The 22,229-nt window shown below is 47.6% G+C and overlaps 1 pseudogene; it reads right to left on the bottom strand.

Annotated features, from left to right (window-relative positions):
- Window positions 1-341: 341 nt before the first annotated feature.
- LOC119283534 overlaps window positions 342-22,229 on the bottom strand; it is a 33,342-nt pseudogene continuing 11,454 nt past the window's right edge.

Raw genomic sequence — 22,229 nt, 5'->3', positions numbered from 1 at the left:
CCCTTATAACAGTTTCGCGTCCCGGCCGGTCGTTTCTGGCAGCTAGCTCATGATGATTAGCAAGAGGACATCTAGCAATTAACCTAACAATTCAGCCAAACAAGGCACCTCCGTTTCTTCAGTGAGTGGACCAAATCAAGTGCATGCGTACAAGTTTCTGGTAAGAGTATATATCTGGCATCTACTTCTACTTGCAGTAATCGCGGGTGCTGGTCCAGCTAGGCCAGCTAACCCCTTTTCTTTTTGCCACATATCTTCATGGACTCCAAGGCCTCCCTGCATATTTCAGTTCAGTTCCAACTCTAAGTACGTTAAGTATGGTGTCTACGGGGCAGGCTGTTCTAACTGAAAGATCACCGCAACAAGGAAGAAACATCATTGACCATCCATGGTTATCACAGTAAGTGTAAAATGTAGCCAACAGGAACAAAGAGGATACCGTAACCCGTCTTCCATCTCGACGTTCCCAGGCTCCAACTTAAGACCATCAAGAAATGCACCACATGCCTTTTCATAGTCCTGAAGACAAGGAGTTTGAATTGTACATACTACATCAAATACGATTCTGTTGCCACAGAAAATAACACAACTTGTGTACTTGTATCGAAACGGTTTTCCCACACAAACAAGACACACGACTCATCTAAAAAAACATCGCATCTCACCTTCAGTAGCATCAGAGCAGTTCCTTCGCGGTGGCAGCCCTTGGCCCAGCCAGGTCGCATCATCCTGCAAGCTTGAGCGTCCTTCAGGGCCTGCGTCCCATTACCGAAGCGAATCCAGCATAGGCTACTGTTTGAGCGCAAGGTCGCATTAAAAGGGTCGAGCTCCATTGCCTGCAACAGCACACAACAAGCATCAGCACAGTTCTGCACAATGTTTAAGATTTGCCAGCAAGAAATCTGCCGTGCTGGATGAACCACTAAAACAATTTGAATTTTAATAATATATACGCATGCAGTAAATACAAGTCATCAATGACATGATTAGCTTCCATAAGCATGTGATAGGATATCTGCTCGATGGAAATGGCCCAGTAAGTGAAAACAACTTTACGAGCTCGGTCCCTTCAGCTGGTCGTAATGGGAGTATCATAGGTAGTATCATGCATGCCAACTAGGCAAATTTGATGAGGTGACATAGAATTAAATGAAGAAAGAGGGGGTTGAGTATCGTATCATGATACCGTATCATATTAAATGTTGTGTTACTATGTGTCATGCATGGCAATAAATAAAATCATCTATGATACTAACATATGATACTATGCATTACGGATATAGTATTATACACTAGTATCATATGCATGATACTAGTCTATGATACTTGTCATTACGACCAGCCTTCGACACCAGCTCCGCTCTGCTCCGCCTGTGGCCACCTCGGCCACGGCACCTGAGCTCTGTCCCCTAGTCCGCCGCCGGCCTGGCTGGCGCTCGCCGCCCCGCCTTCGCCCTCCTCTCCGGGTTCCCCGCGCAGCCACGGATCCCCTGGCTCTGAGGCACGCATCTGCCTCTCGGACAGTGGATCTGAGGATGAGGGCTCGCCCTCCGTCCAGCGGTCATACGCGGAGGTCGCTGCACGAAGCCCCACGACTGCGGGCACCACGGCGGTCCATGCCTCCGAGTCTCCGGCTGCGGCAGCGCCTAAGGTTATTACCTCCGGGCCACCGGTTGCGCCTACCCCTGTGGTCATTACCCCTCGACAACCTGGGCCGGCCTTCAATGCCGACGAGGCTGGGCATGGGTGGCAGCTGGTCTCCAGGAGACGGGCTCAGGTGGCGCCTCCACCGGCTAGAGCCCCCACCTCGCACCACTTCCACTACTCCTTTAAGGGAGACCTCAGGGGTCGTTGCTTCCGGTGCCTTGAAGCAGTTCACCACTCTGGTAGTTGCCACAACCGTTTGCGTTGCATCCATTGCGCCCGGGCTGGTCACCGCCGCAAGGACTGCCATTTCAAGCACCTACCGCGCAACCCCCTCCCGCCACTTCCTGGCACGTGCCGCACCGCCGCCACGCCTATGCACCACGCTCCGCCGCCGCGCTCCGCCACCCCTCCGCTTCTCAGGCCACCCGTCCGCGACCGCCTAGTCTTCCCAGGGCCCAACCCCACTCCAACCGCCGCCCTCCCCTTCATGGCCTCCGCATCCGATGTGAACCCCGCATCGCGGCCTGGCGATGCAGACCGCCGCCCGCTCAGCGCCACGGTGCTACTCGACTTCACCCAGGAGATGGCGGACCGAGAGATCCAGCTCCGGGCCACGGCGCTCATCATCTCTGTGGCTGCGGAGGGAATGTACCTGGCCAAGGTCAAGGAGGGCGTCCTGGTAGAGTTCCCGGACATGCCGCCCGCAGGGATCTCCGTCTCCTTCTTCTTTGACTCCTTCATCGCCCGATTCGCCGACCCGCGGTGGCGCGACATCGTCTTTGACCGTGGCGTCTTCCACGACAACCAAGGTTCGACGTACCTGGTCAAGGACTGGTCCCATCGCACCCGCTCCGAGCTCAAGACGTTGCGCTACCGGGCGCGGCTCTTCCTCGAGGGCGTGCCGCTGCAGTCCTGGTCGCTGCAGCACGTCGCCAAGATGCTCCCCATGGTGCGGATCGACGCCACGCCATCGAGGTAGAGTCTCTCCACGAAATCGAGACCTCATTCTACGTCCTCTATGCCTGGGTGGAAATGCCGGACAAGCTTCCCCGGTTGGTGGAGCTGGGCACCCACGAGCCCCGCCGCAACATCGACCCGCTGAACCACCTCGCCCTCCCATCGGGCTTCGTCCAGACGACCGAAACCTCCTCGCCGCTCCCGCTATGCCCACGCGTTCAGGCCGGCCTCGTCCTCGTGCACCTCGATGAGCTGGAGGAGTTCGCCGTCACCGGAGGGCCGCAGGGACCTGGCACGAGAAGGGAGGGGGGCCGCATCGACATTCGGCCGCTGCCCTGGGCACGAACTACATCGACGGCTCCCGCTCGGCGTCGGTGCCATCAGGCCGCCCCTCAGTGTTCCACCGCATGTCCAGCCAAGTTGCGCCATACCACGGTGACGTGTCGCCCTCATCAACGACAACCAGGTCTGTGGCTTCCTCCAGGGCGTGGAGCGCACGCCGTCCTTGCCGGCGTCGTCCGGAGACGAGCCACCGAACCCTAACGTTGATATGTGCATCAGATCCACGGATGCCAATCATGCCGCGGAACCCGACGTGCATGTGCATGCGGCAGCGGGCCAGTCGCTGGTGGACGCGCTCACGGGCACTGTCGCAACCGCGGCACTGGGCCCTCCCTCAACCGTTCGGGGCAATGCAGAAGCGCCTTCCGTTGGGGCGCAGGGAGAAACATCCCCTCCTCGTGCTTCGCCTGGGGGGACGCAAACCAGGGCTGCCACAGGACAGACGGGCCTGGCTAGCGAGGAGATGGCCATCGCAGAGATGGAGCCAGAGCCGATGTTGGTGACTAGGACCACCCTGCCGCCCATTGCTTTGGGTGAGTTGACCCATGTAGCTGCTGTTGGGGAACGTAGTAATTTCAAAAAAATTCCTACGCACACGCAAGATCATGGTGATGCATAGCAACGAGAGGGGAGAGTGTGATCTACGTACCCTCGTAGACCGACAGCGGAAGCGTTATGCCAACGCGGTTGATGTAGTCGTACGTCTTCACGGCCCGACCGATCAAGCACCGAAACTACGGCACCTCCGAGTTCTAGCACACGTTCAGCTCGATGACGGTCCCCGGACTCCGATCCAACAAAGTGTCGGGGAAGAGTTCCGTCAGCACGACGGCGTGGTGACGATCTTGATGCTTAACTGTTGCAGGGCTTCGCCTAAGCACCACTACAATATTATCGAGGATTATGGTGGAAGGGGGCACCGCACACGGCTAAGAAAACGATCACGTGGATCAACTTGTGTGTCTAGGGGTGCCCCTGCCCCCGTATATAAAGGAGCAAGGGGAGGAGGCCGGCCGGCCCTATGGCGCGCCAAGGAGGAGTCCTCCTCCTAGTAGGAGTAGGACTCCTACTAGGAGGGGGGAGGAAGTGGGGAGGGAGAAGGAAAGGGGGGCGCCGCCCCCCTCTCCTAGTCCAATTCGGACCAGGGGGAGGAGGCGCGCGGCCCACCCTGGCTGCCCTTCTCTCTCTCCACTAAGGCCCATATGGCCCATTACTTCTCCCGGGGGGGTTCCGGTAACCCTCCGGCTCTCCGGTTTTCTCTAAAATCACCTGGAACACTTCCGATGTTCGAATATAGCCGTCCAATATATCAATCTTTATGTCTCGACCATTTCGAGACTCCTCGTCATGTCCGTGATCGCATCCGGGACTCCGAACTAACTTCGGTACTTCAAAAACCATAAACTCATAATATAACTGTCATCGAAACCTTAAGCGTGCGGACCCTACGGGTTCAAGAACAATGTAGACATGACCGAGACACGTCTCCGGTCAATAACCAATAGCGGAACATGGATGCTCATATCGGCTCCTACATATTCTACGAAGATCTTTATCGGTCAGACCGCATTACAACATACGTTGTTCCCTTTGTCATCGGTATATTACTTGCTCGAGATTCGATCGTCGGTATCTCAATACCTAGTTCAATCTCGTTACCGGCAAGTCTCTTTACTCGTTTCGTAATACATCATCTCGCAACTAACTCATTAGTTGCAATGCTTGCAAGGCTTATGTGATGTGCATTACCGAGAGGGCCTAGAGATACCTCTCCGACAAACGGAGTGACAAATGCCAATCTCGAAATACGCCAACCCAACATGTACCTTTGGAGACACCTGTAGAGCTCCTTTATAATCACCCAGTTACGTTGTGATGTTTGGTAGCACACAAAGTGTTCCTCCGGCAAACGGGAGTTGCATAATCTCATAGTTATAGGAACATGTATAAGTCATGAAGAAAGCAATAGCAACATACTAAACGATCGGGTGCTAAGCTAATGGAATGGGTCATGTCAATCACATCATTCTTCTAATGATGTGATCCCGTTAATCAAATAACAACTCTTTTGTTCATGGTTAGGAAACATAACCATCCTCGATTAACGAGCTAGTCAAGTAGAGGCATACTAGTGACACTCTATTTGTCTATACACTTTCAATATGTATCTAGATCGAGACTTAGAGTCATCCAGATCTGTGTCAAAACTTGCATCGACGTAACTTTTTATGACGAACCTTTTTGTCACCTTCATAATTGAGAAATATTTCCTTATTCCACTAAGGATAATTTTGACCGCTGTCCAGTGATCTACTCTTAGATCACTATTGTACTCCCTTGCTTAACACAGTGTAGGGTATACAATAGATCTGGTACACAGCATGGCATACTTTATAGAACCTACGGCTGAGGCATAAGGAATGACTTTCATTCTCTTTCTATCTTCTGCCGTGGTCGGGCTTTGAGTCTTACTCAATTTCACACCTTGTAACACAGCCAAGAACTCTTTCTTTGACCGTTCCAATTTTTGAACTACTTCAAAATATTGTCAAGGTATGTACTCATTGAAAAAAACTTATCAAGCGTCTTGATCTATCTCTATAGATCTTGATGCTTAATATGTAAGCAGCTTCATCGAGGTCTTTCTTTAAAAAACTTCTTTCAAAACACTCCTTTATGCTTTGCAGAATAATTCTACATTATTTCCGATCAACAATATGTCATTCACATATACTTATCAGAAATGTTGTAGTGCTCCCACTCACTTTCTTGTAAATACAGGCTTCACTTCAAGTCTGTATAGAGCTATATGCTTTGATCATCTCATCAAAGCGTATATTCCAACTCCGAGATGCTTGCACCAGTCCATAGATGGATCGCTGGAGCTTGCACATTTTGTTAGCACCTTTAGGATTCACAAAACCTTCTGGTTGTATCATATACAACTCTTCTTTAATAAATCCATTAAGGAATGCAGTTTTGTTTATCCATTTGCCGGATTTCATAAAGTGCGGCAATTGCTAACATGATTCGGACAGACTTAAGCATAGATACGAGTGAGAAACTCTCATCGTAGTCAACAGCTTGAACTTGTCGAAAACCTTTTTGCGACAATTCTAGCTTTGTAGATAGTAACACTACTATCAGTGTCCGTCTTCCTCTTGAAGATCCATTTAATCTCAATGGCTCGCCGATCATTGGGCAAGTCAATCAAAGTCCATACTTTGTTCTCATACATGGATCTCATCTCAGATTTCATGGCCTCAAGCCATTTCGCGGAATCTGGGCTCATCATTGCTTCCTCATAGTTCGTAGGCTCGTCATGGTCAAGTAACATGACCTCCAGAACTGGATTACCGTACCACTCTGGTGCGGATCTCACTCTGTTTTTACCTACGAGGTTCGGTAGTAACTTGATCTGAAGTTACATGATCATCATCATTAGCTTCCTCACTAATCGGTCTAGTAGTCACAGGAACAGATTTCTGTGATGAACTACTTTCCAATAAGGGAGCAGGTACAGTTATCTCATCAAGTTCTACTTTCCTCCCACTCACTTCTTTCGAGAGAAACTCCTTCTCTAGAAAGTTTCCGAATTTAGCAAAAAAAGTCTTGCCTTTGGATCTGTGATAGAAGGTGTATCCAATAGTTTCCTTTGGATATCCTATGAAGACACATTTCTCCAATTTGGGTTCGAGCTTATCAGGTTAAAGCTTTTTCACATAAGCATCGCAACCCCAAACTTTCAAAAACAACAACTTTGGTTTCTTGCCAAACCACAGTTCATAAGGCGTCGTCTCAACGGATTTTGATGGTGCCCTATTTAACGTGAATGCGGCCGTCTCTAGAGCATAACCCCAAAACGATAGTGGTAGATCGGTAAGAGACATCATAGATCGCACCATATCTAATAAAGTACGGTTATGACATTCGGACACACCATTACATTGTGGTGTTCCAGGTGGCGTGAGTAGTGAAACTATTTCACATTGTTTTTAACTGAAGGCCAAACTCGTAACTCAAATACTCTTCTCTACGACCAGATCATAGAAACTTTATTTTCTTGTTACGATGATCTTTCACTTCACTCTGAAATTCTTTGAACTTTTCAAATGTTTCAGACTTATGTTTCATCAAGTAGATATACTCATATCTGCTCAAATCATCTGTGAAGATCAGAAAATAATGATACTTGTCGCGAGCCTCAATATTTATCGGACCACATACATCAGTATGTATGATTTCCAACAAATATGTTGCTCGCTCCATTCTTCCGAAGAACAGAGCCTTAGTCATCTTGCTCATGAGGCATGGTTCGCAAGCATCAACTGATTCATAATCAAGTGATTCCAAAAGCCCATCAGCATGGAGTTTCTTCATGCGCTTTACACCAATATGACCTAAACGGTAGTGCCACAAATAAGTTGCACTATCATTATTAACTTTGCATCTTTTGGTTTCAATATTATGATTATGTGTATCACTACGATCGAGATCCAACGAACTATTTTCATTGGGTGTGTAACCATATAAGGTTTTATTCATGTAAACAGAACAACAATTTATTCTCTTACTTAAATGAATAACCGTATTACAATAAACATGATCAAATCATATTCATGCTCAACGCAAACACCAAATAACACTTATTTAGGTTCAACACTAATCCCGAAATTATAGGGAGTGTGCGATGATGATCATATCAATCTTGGAACCACTTCCAACACACATTGTCACTTCACCCTTAACTAGTCTCTGTTTATTCTGCAACTCCCGTTTCGAGTTACTAATCTTAGCAACTGAACTAGTATCAAATACTGAGGGGTTGCTATAAACACTAGTAAAGTACACATCAATAACATGTATATCAAATATACTTGTTCACTTTGCCATCCTTCTTATCCGCCAATCACTTGGGGTAGTTCCGCTTCCAGTGACCAGTCCCTTTGTAGTAGAAGCACTTAGTCTCAGGCTTAGGACCAGACTTGGGCTTCTTCACTTGAGCAGCAACTTGCTTACTGGTCTTCTTGAAGTTCCCCTTCTTCCCTCTGCCCTTTTCTTGAAACTAGTGGTCTTGTCTACCATCAACACTTGATGTTTTTCTCGATTTCTACCTTCGTCAATTTCAGCATTACGAAGAGCTTGGGAATCGTTTCCGTTATCCCTTGCATATCATAGTTCATCACGAAGTTCTACTAACTTGGTGATGATTACTAGAGAATTCTGTTAATCACTATTTTATCTGGAAGATTAACTCCCACTTAATTCAAGCAATTGTAGTACCCAGACAATCTGAGCACATGCTCACTAGTTGAGTGATTCTCCTCCATCTTTTAGCTATAGAACTTGTTGGAAACTTCATATCTCTCAACTCGGGTATTTGCTTGAAATATTAACTTCAACTCCTGGAACATCTCATATGTTCCATGACGTTCAAAACGTCTTTGAAGTCCCGATTCTAAGCCGTTAAGCATGGTGCACTAAACTATCAAGTAGTCATCATATTGAGCTAGCCAAACATTCATAACGTCTGCATCTGCTCCTGCAATAGGTCTGTCACCTAGCGGTGCATCAAGAACATAATTCTTCTGTGCAGCAATGAGGATAAACCTCAGATCACGGATCCAATCCACATCATTGCTACTAACATTTCTCAACACAATTTTCTCTAAGAACATATCAAAATAAACACAGGGAAGCAACAACGCGAGCTATTGATCTACAACATAATTTGCAAAATACTACCAGGACTAAGTTCATGATAAATTTAAAGTTCAATTAATCATATTACTTAAGAACTCACACTTAGAAAGACATCCCTCTAATCTTCTAAGTGATCACGTGATCCAAATCAACTAAACCATGTCCGATCATCATGTGAGATGGAGTAGTTTCAATGGTGAACATCACTATGTTGATCATATCTACTATATGATTCACGCTCGACCTTTCGGTCTCCGTGTTCCTAGGCCATATCTATATATGCTTGGCTCGTCAAGTATAACCTGAGTATTCCGCATGTGCAACTGTTTTGCACCCGTTGTATTTGAACGTAGAGCCTATCACACCCGATCATCACGTGGTGTCTCAGCACGAAGAACTTTCGCAACGGTGCATACTCAGGGAGAACACTTCTTGATAATTAGTGAGAGATCATCTTAAAATGCTACCGTCAATCAAAGCAAGATAAGATGCATAAAAGATAAACATCACATGCAATCAATATAAGTGTTATGATATGGCCATTATCATCTTGTGCTTGTGATCTCCATCTTCGAAGCACCGTCGTGATCACCATTGTCACCGGCGCGACACCTTGATTACCATCGTAGCATTGTTGTCGTCTCGCCAATCTTATGCTTCCACGACTATCGCTACCGCTTAGTGATAAAGTAAAGCATTACAGCGCAATTGCATTGCATACAATAAAGCGACAACCATATGGCTCCTGCCAGTTGCCGATAACTTGGTTACAAAACATGATCATCTCATACAGTAAAATTTAGCATCATGTCTTGACCATATCACATCACAACATGCCCTGCAAAAACAAGTTAGACGTCCTCTACTTTGTTGTTGCAAGTTTTACGTGGCTGCTACGGGCTTAAGCAAGAACCAATCTTACCTACGCATCAAAACCACAATGATAGTTTGTCAAGTTGGTGCTGTTTTAACCTTCGCAAGGACGGGGCGTAGCCACACTCAGTTCAACTAAAGTTGGAGAAACTGTCACCCGCTAGCCACCTTTGTGCAAAGCACGTCGGGAGAACCGGTCTCGCGTAAGCGTACGCGTAATGTCGGTCCGAGCCACTTTGTCCAACAATACCGCCGAACCAAAGTATGACATGCTGGTAAGCAGTATGACTTATATCGCCCACAACTCACTTGTGTTCTACTCGTGCATATAACATCTGTTGGGGAACGTTGCAGAAAACAAAAAATTTCCTACGGTTTCACCAAGATCCATCTAGGAGTTCATCTAGCAACGAGTGATCGGATTGCATCTACATACCTTTGTAGATCACGCGCGGAAGCGTTCAAAGAACGGGGACGAGGAAGGCATACTCGACGTGATCCAAATCACCGGAGATTCTAGCGCCGAATGGACGACACCTCCTTGTTCAACACACGTACAGTCAGCGTAACGTCTCCTTCTTCTTGATCCAGCAAGAGGGAAGGAGAGGTTGAGGAAGATGGCTCCAACAGCAGCACGACGGCGTGGTGGTGGTGGAGCTGCAGTACTCCGGCAGGGCTTCGCCAAGCACTATGGAGGAGGAGGATGTGTTGGAGAGGGAGAGGGAGGCACCAAAGGCGTGGATTGAGAGGCCCTCCTTCCCCCACTATATATAGGGAGCCTAGGGGGGGCGTCGGCCCTAGGAGATCCAATCTCCTAGGGGGGCGGCGGCCAAGGGAGGAATCCCTCCTCCCAAGGCACCTAGGAGGTGCCTTCCCCCTTTGGGACTCTTCCCTTCCTTATCTCTTGGCGCATGGGCCTCTTGGGGCTGGTGCCCTTGGCCCATATAGGCCAAGGCGCACCCCTACAGCCCATGTGGCCCCCCGGGGCAGGTGGCCCCACCCGGTGGACCCCCGGGACCCTTCCGGTGGTCCCGATACAATACCGATGACCCCGAAACTTGTCCCGATGGCCGAAATAGCACTTCATATATATAATTCTTTACCTCCGGACCATTCCGGAACTCCTCGTGACGTCCGGGATCTCATCCGGGACTCCGAACAACATTCGGGTTACTGCATATACATATCCCTACAACCCTAGCGTCACCGAACCTTAAGTGTGTAGACCCTACGGGTTCGGAGACATGTAGACATGACCGAGATCGCTCTCCGGTCAATAACCAACAGCGGGATCTGGATACCCATGTTGGCTCCCACATGCTCCTCGATGATCTCATCGGATGAACCACGATGTCGAGGATTCAAGCAACCCCGTATACAATTCCCTTTGTCAATCGGTATGTTACTTGCCCGAGATCCGATCGTCGGTGTCCCAATACCTCGTTCAATCTCGTTACCGGCAAGTCACTTTACTCGTACCGTAATGCATGATCCCGTGACCAGACACTTGGTCACTTTGAGCTCATTATGATGATGCATTACCGAGTGGGCCCAGTGATACCTCTCCGTCATACGGAGTGACAAATCCCAGTCTTGATCCGTGTCAACCCAACAGACACTTTCGAAGATACCCGTAGTATACCTTTATAGTCACCCAGTTACGTTATGACGTTTGGTACACCCAAAGCACTCCTACGGTATCCGGGAGTTACACGATCTCATGGTCTAAGGAAAAGATACTTGACATTGGAAAACTCTAGCAAACGAACTATACGATCTTATGATATGTTTAGGATTGGGTCTTGTCCATCACATCATTCTCCTAATGATGTGATCCCGTTATCAATGACATCCAATGTCCATAGTCAGGAAACCATGACTATCTGTTGATCAATGAGCTAGTCAACTAGAGGCTTACTAGGGACATGTTGGTGTCTATTATTCACACATGTATTACGATTTCCGGATAACACAATTATAGCATGAATAAAAGACAATTATCATGAACAAGGAAATATAATAATAATGCTTTTATTATTCCTTCTAGGGCATATTTCCAACAGTCTCCCACTTGCACTAGAGTCAATAATCTAGTTACATTGTGATGAATCGAACACCCATGGAATTCTGGTGTTGATCATGTTTTGCTCTAGGGAGAGGTTTAGTCAACGGATCTGCTACATTCAGGTCCGTATGTACTTTACAAATATCTATGTCTCCATCTTGAACATTTTCACGAATGGAGTTGAAGCGACGCTTGATGTGCCTTGTCTTCTTGTGAAACCTGGGCTCCTTGGCAAGTGCAATAGCTCCAGTGTTGTCACAGAAGAGCTTGATCGGCCCCGACGCATTGGGTATGACTCCTAGGTCGGTGATGAACTCCTTCACCCAAATTGCTTCATGCGCTGCCTTCGAGGCTGCCATGTACTCCGCTTCACATGTAGATCCCGCCACGACGCTCTGCTTGCAACTGCACCAGCTTACTGCCCCACCATTCAAAGTATACACGTATCCAGTTTGTGACTTAGAGTCATCCAGATCTGTGTCGAAGCTAGCGTCGACGTAACCTTTTACGACGAGCTCTTCGTCACCTCCATAAACGAGAAACATTTCCTTAGTCCTTTTCAGGTACTTCAGGATATTCTTGACCGCTGTCCAGTGTTCCTTGCCGGGATTACTTTGGTACCTTCCTACCAAACTTACGGCAAGGTTTACATCAGGTCTGGTACACAGCATGGCATACATAATAGAACCTATGGCTGAGGCATAGGGGATGATACTCATCTCTTCTATATCTTCTACCGTGGTCGGACATTGAGCTGAGCTCAATTTCACACCTTGCAACACAGGCAAAAACCCCTTCTTAGACTGATCCATATTGAACTTCTTCAATATCTTATCAAGGTATGTGCTTTGTGAAAGACCTATGAGGCGTCTTGATCTATCTCTATAGATCTTGATGCCTAATATATAAGCAGCTTCTCCAAGGTCCTTCATTGAAAAACTCTTATTCAAGTAGGCCTTAATGTTGTCCAAGAGTTCTATATCATTTCCCATCAAAAGTATGTCATCTACATATAATATGAGAAATGTTACAGAGCTCCCACTCACTTTCTTGTAAACGCAGGCTTCTCCATAAGTCTGCGTAAACCCAAACGCTTTGATCATCTCATCAAAGCGAATGTTCCAACTCCGAGATGCTTGCACCAGCCCATAAATCGAGCGTTGGAGCTTGCACACCTTGTCAGCATTCTTAGGATCGACAAAACCTTCCGGCTGCATCATATACAATTCTTCCTTAAGGAAACCATTAAGGAATGCCGTTTTGACGTCCATTTGCCATATCTCATAATCATAGAATGCGGCAATTGCTAACATGATTCGGACGGACTTTAGCTTCGCTACCGGTGAGAAAGTCTCATCGTAGTCAACCCCTTGAACTTGTCGATAACCCTTAGCAACAAGCCGAGCTTTATAGATGGTCACATTACCATCCGCGTCTGTCTTCTTCTTAAAGATCCATTTATTTTCTATGGCTCGCCGCTCAACGGGCAAGTCAGTCAAAGTCCATACTTCGTTTTCATACATGGATCCTATCTCGGATTTCATGGCTTCTAGCCATTTGTCAGAATCCGGGCCCGCCATCGCTTCTTCATAGTTTGAAGGTTCACCGTTGTCTAACAACATGATTTCCAAGACAGGGTTACCGTACCACTCTGGTGCGGAACGTGTCCTTGTGGACCTATGAAGTTCAGCAGCAACTTGATCTGAAGTTTCATGATCATCATCATTAACTTCCTCTCTAGTCGGTGCAGGCACCTCAAGAACATTTTCTTGAGTTGTGCCATTTTCCGGTTCAAGAGGTAATACTTCATCAAGTTCTACTTTCCTCCCACCTACTTCTTTCGAGAGAAACTCTTTCTCTAGAAAGGATCCATTCTTGGCAGCAAAGATCTTGCCTTCGGATCTGAGGTAGAAGGTATACCCAATAGTTTCTTTAGGGTATCCTATGAAGACGCATTTTTCCGACTTGGGTTCGAGCTTTTCAGGTTGAAGTTTCTTGACATAAGCATCGCATCCCCAAACTTTTAGAAACGACAGCTTAGGTTTCTTCCCAAACCATAATTCATACGGTGTCGTCTCAACGGATTTCGACGGAGCCCTATTTAAAGTGAATGCAGCAGTCTCTAAAGCATACCCCCAAAAAGATAGCCGTAAATCGGTAAGAGACATCATAGATCGCACCATATCTAATAGAGTGCGATTACGACGTTCGGACACACCATTACGCTGAGGTGTTCCAGGCGGCGTGAGCTGTGAAACTATTCCACATTTTCTTAAGTGCGTGCCAAACTCATCACTCAAGTATTCTCCTCCACGATCTGATCGCAGGAACTTGATTTTCCTATCACGTTGATTCTCAACCTCACTCTGAAATTCCTTGAACTTTTCAAAGGTCTCAGACTTGTGTTTCATTAAATAGATATACCCATATCTACTCAAGTCATCAGTGAGGGTGAGAACATAACGATAGCCACCGCGAGCCTCAACACTCATTGGACCGCACACATCAGTATGTATGATTTCCAATAAGTTGGTTGCTCGCTCCATTGTTCCTGAGAACGGAGTCTTGGTCATTTTACCCATGAGGCATGGTTCGCACGTGTCAAATGATTCGTAATCAAGAGACTCTAAAAGTCCATCAGCATGGAGCTTCTTCATGCGTTTGACACCTATGTGACCAAGGCGGCAGTGCCACAAGTATGTGGGACTATCATTATCAATCTTACATCTTTTGGTACTCACACTATGAACATGTGTAGCATTACGCTCGAGATTCATTAAGAATAAACCATTCACCATCGGAGCATGACCATAAAACATATCTCTCATATAAATAGAACAACCATTATTCTCGGATTTAAATGAGTAGTCATCTCGTATTAAACGAGATCCTGATACAATGTTCATGCTCAAACTTGGCACTAAATAACAATTATTGAGGTTCAAAACTAATCCCGTAGGTAAATGTAGAGGTAGCATGCCGACGGCGATCACATCGACCTTGGAACCATTCCCGACGCGCATCGTCACCTCGTCCTTCGCCAGTCTCCGCTTATTCCGCAGCTCCTGCTTTGAGTTACAAATGTGAGCAACTACACCGGTATCAAATACCCAGGAGCTACTATGAGTACTGGTAAGGTACACATCAATTACATGTATATCACATATACCTTTCGTTTTGCTGGCCTTCTTGTCCGCTAAGTATTTGGGGCAGTTCCACTTCCAGTGATCACTTTCCTTGCAATAAAAGCACTCAGTCTCGGGCTTGGGTCCATTCTTTGGCTTCTTCCCGGCAGCTTGCTTGCCGGGCGCGGCAACTCCCTTGCCTTCTTTCTTGAAGGTTTTCTTACCCTTGCCTTTCTTGAACTTAGTGGTTTTATTCACCATCAACACTTGATGTTCCTTTTTGACTTCTACCTCTGCTGATTTCAGCATTGCAAATACTTCAGGAATGGTCTTTTCCATCCCCTGCATATTGAAGTTCATCACAAAGCTCTTGTAGCTCGGTGGAAGCGACTGAAGGATTCTGTCAATGACCGCGTCATCCGGGAGATTAACTCCCAGCTGAGTCAAGCGGTTATGTAACCCAGACATAGTGAGTATGTGCTCACTGACAGAACTGTTTTCCTCCATCTTATAGCTGAAGAATTTGTCGGAGACTTGATATCTCTCGACCCGGGCATGAGCTTGGAAAACCATTTTCAGCTCTTCGAACATCTCATATGCTCCGTGTCTCTCAAAACGCTTTTGGAGCCCCGGCTCTAAGCTGTAAAGCATGCCGCACTGAACGAGGGAGTAGTCATCAGTACGTGCCTGCCAAGCGTTCATAACGTCTTGTTCTGCAGGGAGAACAGGTGCGTCACCCAGCGATGCTTGTAGGACATAATCTTTCTTGGCAGCTATGAGGATGATCCTCAGGTTCCGGACCCAGTCCGTGTAGTTGCTGCCATCGTCTTTCAGCTTGGTTTTCTCTAGGAACGCGTTGAAGTTGAGGACTACGTTGGCCATTTGATCTACAAGACATATTGTAAATATTTTTAAACTAAGTTCATGATAATTAAGTTCATTTAATCAAATTATTCAATGAACTCCCACTTAGATAGACATCCCTCCTGTAATCTAAGTATAACATGATCCGAGTTAACTAGGCCGTGTCCGATCATCATGTGAGACGGACTAGTCAACATCGGTGAACATCTTCATGTTGATCGTATCTTCTATACGACTCATGCTCGACCTTTCGGTCTTCTGTGTTCCGAGGCCATGTCTGTGCATGCTAGGCTTGTCAAGTCAACCTAAGTGTTTGCATGTGTAAATCTGTCTTACACCCGTTGTATGTGAACGTTAGAATCTATCACACCCGATCATCATGTGGTGCTTCGAAACAACGAACTATCGCAACGGTGCACAGTTAGGGGGAACACTTTCTTGAAATTATTATGAGGGATCATCTTATTTACTACCATCGTTCTAAGTAAACAAGATGCAAAAACATGATAAACATCACATGCAATCAAATAATAATAGTGACATGATATGCCCAATATCACATAGCTCCTTTGATCTCCATCTTGGGGCTCCATGATCATCTTGTCACCGGCATGACACCATGATTTCCATCATCATGGTCTCCATCATCATGTCTCCATGAAGTTGCTCGCCAACTATTACTTCTACTAGTATGGCTAACACGTTTAGCAATAAAGTAAAGTAATTTACATGGCGTTTCTCAATGACACGCAGGTCATACAAAAAATAAAGACAACTCATATGGCTCCTGCCGGTTGTCATACTCATCGACATGCAAGTCGTGATTCCTATTACAATAGCATGAACATCTCATACATCACATATATATCATTCATCATTCATCACAATTTTGGCCATATCATATCACAAAGCACTTGCTGCAAAAACAAGTTAGACGTCCTCTAATTGTTGTTGCAAGTTTTACGTGGCTGAAGAAGGGTTCTAGCAAGAACGTTTTCTTACCTACGTGAAAGCCACAACGTGATTTGTCAACTTCTATTTACCCTTCATAAGGACCCTTTTCATCGAATCCGCTCCAACTAAAGTGGGAGAGACAGACACCCGCCAACCACCTTATGCAACTTGTGCATGTTAGTCGGTGGAACCGGTCTCACGTAAGCGTACGTGTAAGGTTGGTCCGGGCCGCTTCATCCCACAATACCGTTGAAGCAAGATAAGACTAGTAGCGGCAAGAAAGTTGACAACATCAACGCCCACAACAAATTTGTGTTCTACTCGTGCAAGAGAACTACGCATAGACCTAGCTCATGATGCCACTGTTGGGGAACGTTGCAGAAAACAAAAATTTTCCTACGGTTTCACCAAGATCCATCTAGGAGTTCATCTAGCAACGAGTGATCGGATTGCATCTACATACCTTTGTAGATCACGCGCGGAAGCGTTCAAAGAACGGGGACGAGGAAGGCGTACTCGACGTGATCCAAATCACCGGAGATTCTAGCGCCGAACGAACGGCACCTCCTCGTTCAACACACGTACGGTCAGCGTACCGTCTCCTTCTTGATCCAGCAAGAGGGAAGGAGAGGTTGAGGAAGATGGCTCCAACAGCAGCACGACGGCGTGGTGGTGGTGGAGCTGCAGTACTCCGGCAGGGCTTCGCCAAGCACTATAGAGGAGGAGGATGTGTTGGAGAGGGAGAGGGAGGCACCAAAGGCGTGGATTGAGAGGCCCTCCTTCCCCCACTATATATAGGGAGCCTAGGGGGGGCGCCGACCCTAGGAGATCCAATCTCCTAGGGGGGCGGCGGCCAAGGGAGGAATCCCTCCTCCCCAAGGCACCTAGGAGGTGCCTTCCCCCTTTGGGACTCTTCCCTTTCTTATCTCTTGGCGCATGGGCCTCTTGGGGCTGGTGCCCTTGGCCCATATAGGCCAAGGCGCACCCCTACAGCCCATGTGGCCCCCCGGGGCAGGTGGCCCCACCCGGTGGACCCCCGGGACCCTTTCGGTGGTCCCGGTACAATACCGGTGACCTCGAAACTTGTCCCGATGGCCGAAATAGCACTTCATATATATAATTCTTTACCTCCGGACCATTCCGGAACTCCTCGTGACGTCCGGGATCTCATCCGGGACTCCGAACAACATACGGGTTACTGCATATACATATCCCTACAACCCTAGCGTCACCGAACCTTAAGTGTGTAGACCCTACGGGTTCGGAGACATGTAGACATGACCGAGATCGCTCTCCGGTCAATAACCAACAGCGGGATCTGGATACCCATGTTGGCTCCCACATGCTCCTCGATGATCTCATCGGATGAACCACGATGTCGAGGATTCAAGCAACCCCGTATACAATTCCCTTTGTCAATCGGTATGTTACTTGCCCGAGATCCGATCGTCGGTGTCCCAATACCTCGTTCAATCTCGTTACCGGCAAGTCACTTTACTCGTACCGTAATGCATGATCCCGTGACCAGACACTTGGTCACTTTGAGCTCATTATGATGATGCATTACCGAGTGGGCCCAGTGATACCTCTCCGTCATACGGAGTGACAAATCCCAGTCTTGATCCGTGTCAACCCAACAGACACTTTCGGAGATACCCGTAGTATACCTTTATAGTCACCCAGTTACGTTATGACGTTTGGTACACCCAAAGCACTCCTACGATATCCGGGAGTTACACGATCTCATGGTCTAAGGAAAAGATACTTGACATTGGAAAACTCTAGCAAACGAACTATACGATCTTATGCTATGTTTAGGATTGGGTCTTGTCCATCACATCATTCTCCTAATGATGTAATCCCGTTATCAATGACATCCAATGTCCATAGTCAGGAAACCATGACTATCTGTTGATCAACGAGCTAGTCAACTAGAGGCTTACTAGGGACATGTTGGTGTCTATTATTCACACATGTATTACGATTTCCGGATAACACAATTATAGCATGAATAAAAGACAATTATCATGAACAAGGAAATATAATAATAATGTTTTTATTATTGCTTCAAGGGCATATTTCCAACAACATCAACATATAACATCAACACATAAAACCTAGGCTCTGATACCACTATTGGGGAACGTAGTAATTTCAAAAAAAATCCTACGCACACGCAAGATCATGGTGATGCATAGCAACGAGAGGGGAGAGTGTGATCTACGTACCCTCGTAGACCGACAGCGGAAGCATTATGACAACGCGGTTGATGTAGTCGTACGTCTTCACGGCCCGACCGATTAAGCACCGAAACTACGGCACCTCCGAGTTCTAGCACACGTTCAGCTCGATGACGGTCCCCGGACTCCGATCCAGCAAAGTGTCGGGGAAGAGTTCCGTCAGCACGACGGCGTGGTGACGATCTTGATGCTTAACTGTCGCAGGGCTTCGCCTAAGCACCACTACAATATTATCAAGGATTATGGTGGAAGGGGGAACCGCACACGGCTAAGAAAACGATCACGTGGATCAACTTGTGTGTCTAGGGGTGCCCCCTGCCCCCGTATATAAAGGAGCAAGGGGAGGAGGCTGGCCGGCCCTATGGCACGCCAAGGAGGAGTCCTCCTCCTAGTAGGAGTAGGACTCCTACTAGGAGGGGGAAGGAAGTGGGGAGGGAGAAGGAAAGGGGGGCGCCGCCCCCCTCTCCTAGTCCAATTCGGACCAGGGGGGAGGAGGCGCGCGGCCCATCCTGGCTGCCCTTCTCTCTCTCCACTAAGGCCCATATGGCCCATTACTTCTCCCGGGGGGTTCCGGTAACCCTCCGGCTCTCCGGTTTTCTCTAAAATCACCTGGAACACTTCCGGTGTCCGAATATAGCCGTCCAATATATCAATCTTTATGTCTCGACCATTTCGAGACTCCTCGTCATGTCCGTGATCGCATCCGGGACTCCGAACTAACTTCGGTACTTCAAAAACCATAAACTCATAATATAACTGTCATCGAAACCTTAAGCGTGCGGACCCTACGGGTTCAAGAACAATGTAGACATGACCGAGACACGTCTCCGGTCAATAACCAATAGCGGAACATGGATGCTCATATTGGCTCCTACATATTCTACGAAGATCTTTATCGGTCAGACCGCATAACAACATACGTTGTTCCCTTTGTCATCGGTATATTACTTGCTCGAGATTCGATCGTCGGTATCTCAATACCTAGTTCAATCTCGTTACCGGCAAGTCTCTTTACTCGTTTCGTAATACATCATCTCGCAACTAACTCATTAGTTGCAATGCTTGCAAGGCTTATGTGATGTGCATTACCGAGAGGGCCCAGAGATACCTCTCCGACAAACGGAGTGACAAATCCCAATCTCGAAATACGCCAACCCAACATGTACCTTTGGAGACACCTGTAGAGCTCCTTTATAATCACCCAGTTACGTTGTGATGTTTGGTAGCACACAAAGTGTTTCTCCGGCAAATGGGAGTTGCATAATCTCATAGTTATAGGAACATGTATAAGTCATGAAGAAAGCAATAGCAACATACTAAACGATCGGGTGCTAAGCTAATGGAATGGGTCATGTCAATCACATCATTCTTCTAATGATGTGATCCCGTTAATCAAATAACAACTCTTTTGTTCATGGTTAGGAAACATAACCATCTTCGATTAACGAGCTAGTCAAGTAGAGGCATACTAGTGACACTATGTTTGTCTATGTATTCACACATGTATTATGTTTCCGGTTAATACAATTCTAGCATGAATAATAAACATTTATCATGATATAAGGAAATAAATAATAATTTTATTATTGCCTCTAGGGCATATTTCCTTCAGCTGCTTCGCTAAGGCCCATCGGTGGGCCAATGAGGATCCCCCTCCAAGCCCCCAGCCTGCCCTCCCCTCTGGCGATGGGCCAGCCACGACAGACCAACGCCTCGCCTCCAAGACCTGAGCTAGTGGGGCCATTGACCGCGATGGATCAGCTCATCGCGGACGTCACGGCTGACGCTACCCCCGCCATCCTTCCAAGGCCGCCAGCAAGCACGGCCAGGGCCCCCCGCCGACGTCGCTCCCCTGTCGCGAACCCGCGTCGTAGCGACTGGCTCGCCTCCAAGACGATGTCAACCCTCAACGCTGTAGCTCGGGCCCAACAGCTGATCCTGCAGAAGCTTGGGATCGACCACAATGGCCGGGAGGCCATTCTGCGCTACGAGATCGCATTCGAGAGGCCTCTCACTCAGATGCAGGTTGAGGCGCTGTCAGCACTTGCAGCTGCTCCCGGGATCAAGACCACCGCAGTGGGACCGCGCGCGGCTCTGCCTAGGCGCTGGATTGTGTATTGCCGCATCGACAGATTAGTTTCCCATGGATAGCTGCCCAATGTTGATTTGGAATGTACGAGGACTGAATTCGGCTATGAGAAGAGGAGTAGTTAGGAGACTAGTGCAACAATTCAATGTATCTTTCATTTGCTTGCAAGAATCGAAGCTCTCTGTTGTCACTAGTGCAATCGTCATGGAGTGCTGTGGTGACGCCTTCACAAATTTCTGTTTTCAACCTGCTAACAACACGAGGGGGAATAATAATGGCCTGGAAGGATGGGGAGATTCAGGTCACATCAACGACCTGCAGCACCAACTTCGTGACCGCCCGATGCACACACACAAAGACGGGGAAGAGCTGGCAGATCATTGGGGTCTAGGGACTGCAGGCGGACGAGGAGAAGATGAATTTCCTCACAGACTTGCACACTTGCATCTCGAGCAACCAGTGTCCGCTGATATGTGCAGGTGACTTCAATCTTATCTGCTCGGCGGCAGACAAATCAAACAACAGGATTAACAGAAGACTAATGAACGCCTTCCGGAGTTTCATCTCGGACATGGAACTCAAAGACCTGTACCTCCACCGCCGCACCTATACTTGGACAAATGAGCAGCAAAGGGCAACGCTAGTTAAATTGGATAGGGTGCTGTTCAACGACACGTGGCACGATCTTTTCCCCTCCTGCTTGCTACAAGGGATGTCATCCGCCGTCAGTGACCATTGCCCGCTACTGCTCACCTGCGCCACCGATTTCAAGCATTGCAGACGATTCAGATTTGAAAACTTCTGGATGCGGATGGACGGGTTTGAGGAAGTGGTGGCCACAGCTTGGCAGCAGCCAGTTGCATCGCCCGATGCGTTTGTTGTCCTGCACACGAAACTGAGCAGAGTGGCCGGAGCCCTAAAGAGCTGGCATGATCGGTCTACAGACCAGATGAACCGCGCAATGGATGTTGCCAACGAGATCATTTTTTGATTGGACAAGGCGAGAGATTCAAGAGAACTAACACCACTAGAGCACATGTTGCGGAACAATCTGAAGATGAGACTGCTGGGACACAGTGCTCTGCAGCGATCAATTTGGAGACAGAGATCCACTGTCAGAGGAATGAAAGAAGGAGACGCCTGCACAAATTTTTTCACATGAAGGCCACAACAAGAAGGAGGAAAAATGCCATCCCCTCAATTCAGCATCAGGCCCAGTTCTTCTCGGGACAGGAAGATAAGATGGATATTGCTTGGGAGTTCTTCTCGAAACTGCTCGGACAGCCGGCTCCTACTAGGAAGCAACTGAACTTTGAGGCACCAGGATACACCCCGGACACGCAGCTGCTTGCACAACTGGATGATCCGTT

This window comes from Triticum dicoccoides, chromosome 4A (genome assembly GCF_002162155.2).
Source record: "Triticum dicoccoides isolate Atlit2015 ecotype Zavitan chromosome 4A, WEW_v2.0, whole genome shotgun sequence".
NCBI classification, from domain to species: domain Eukaryota; kingdom Viridiplantae; phylum Streptophyta; class Magnoliopsida; order Poales; family Poaceae; genus Triticum; species Triticum dicoccoides.
Note: the sequence above shows the minus strand (reverse complement) of the source record. Positions and strands in the feature narration are given on the sequence as shown.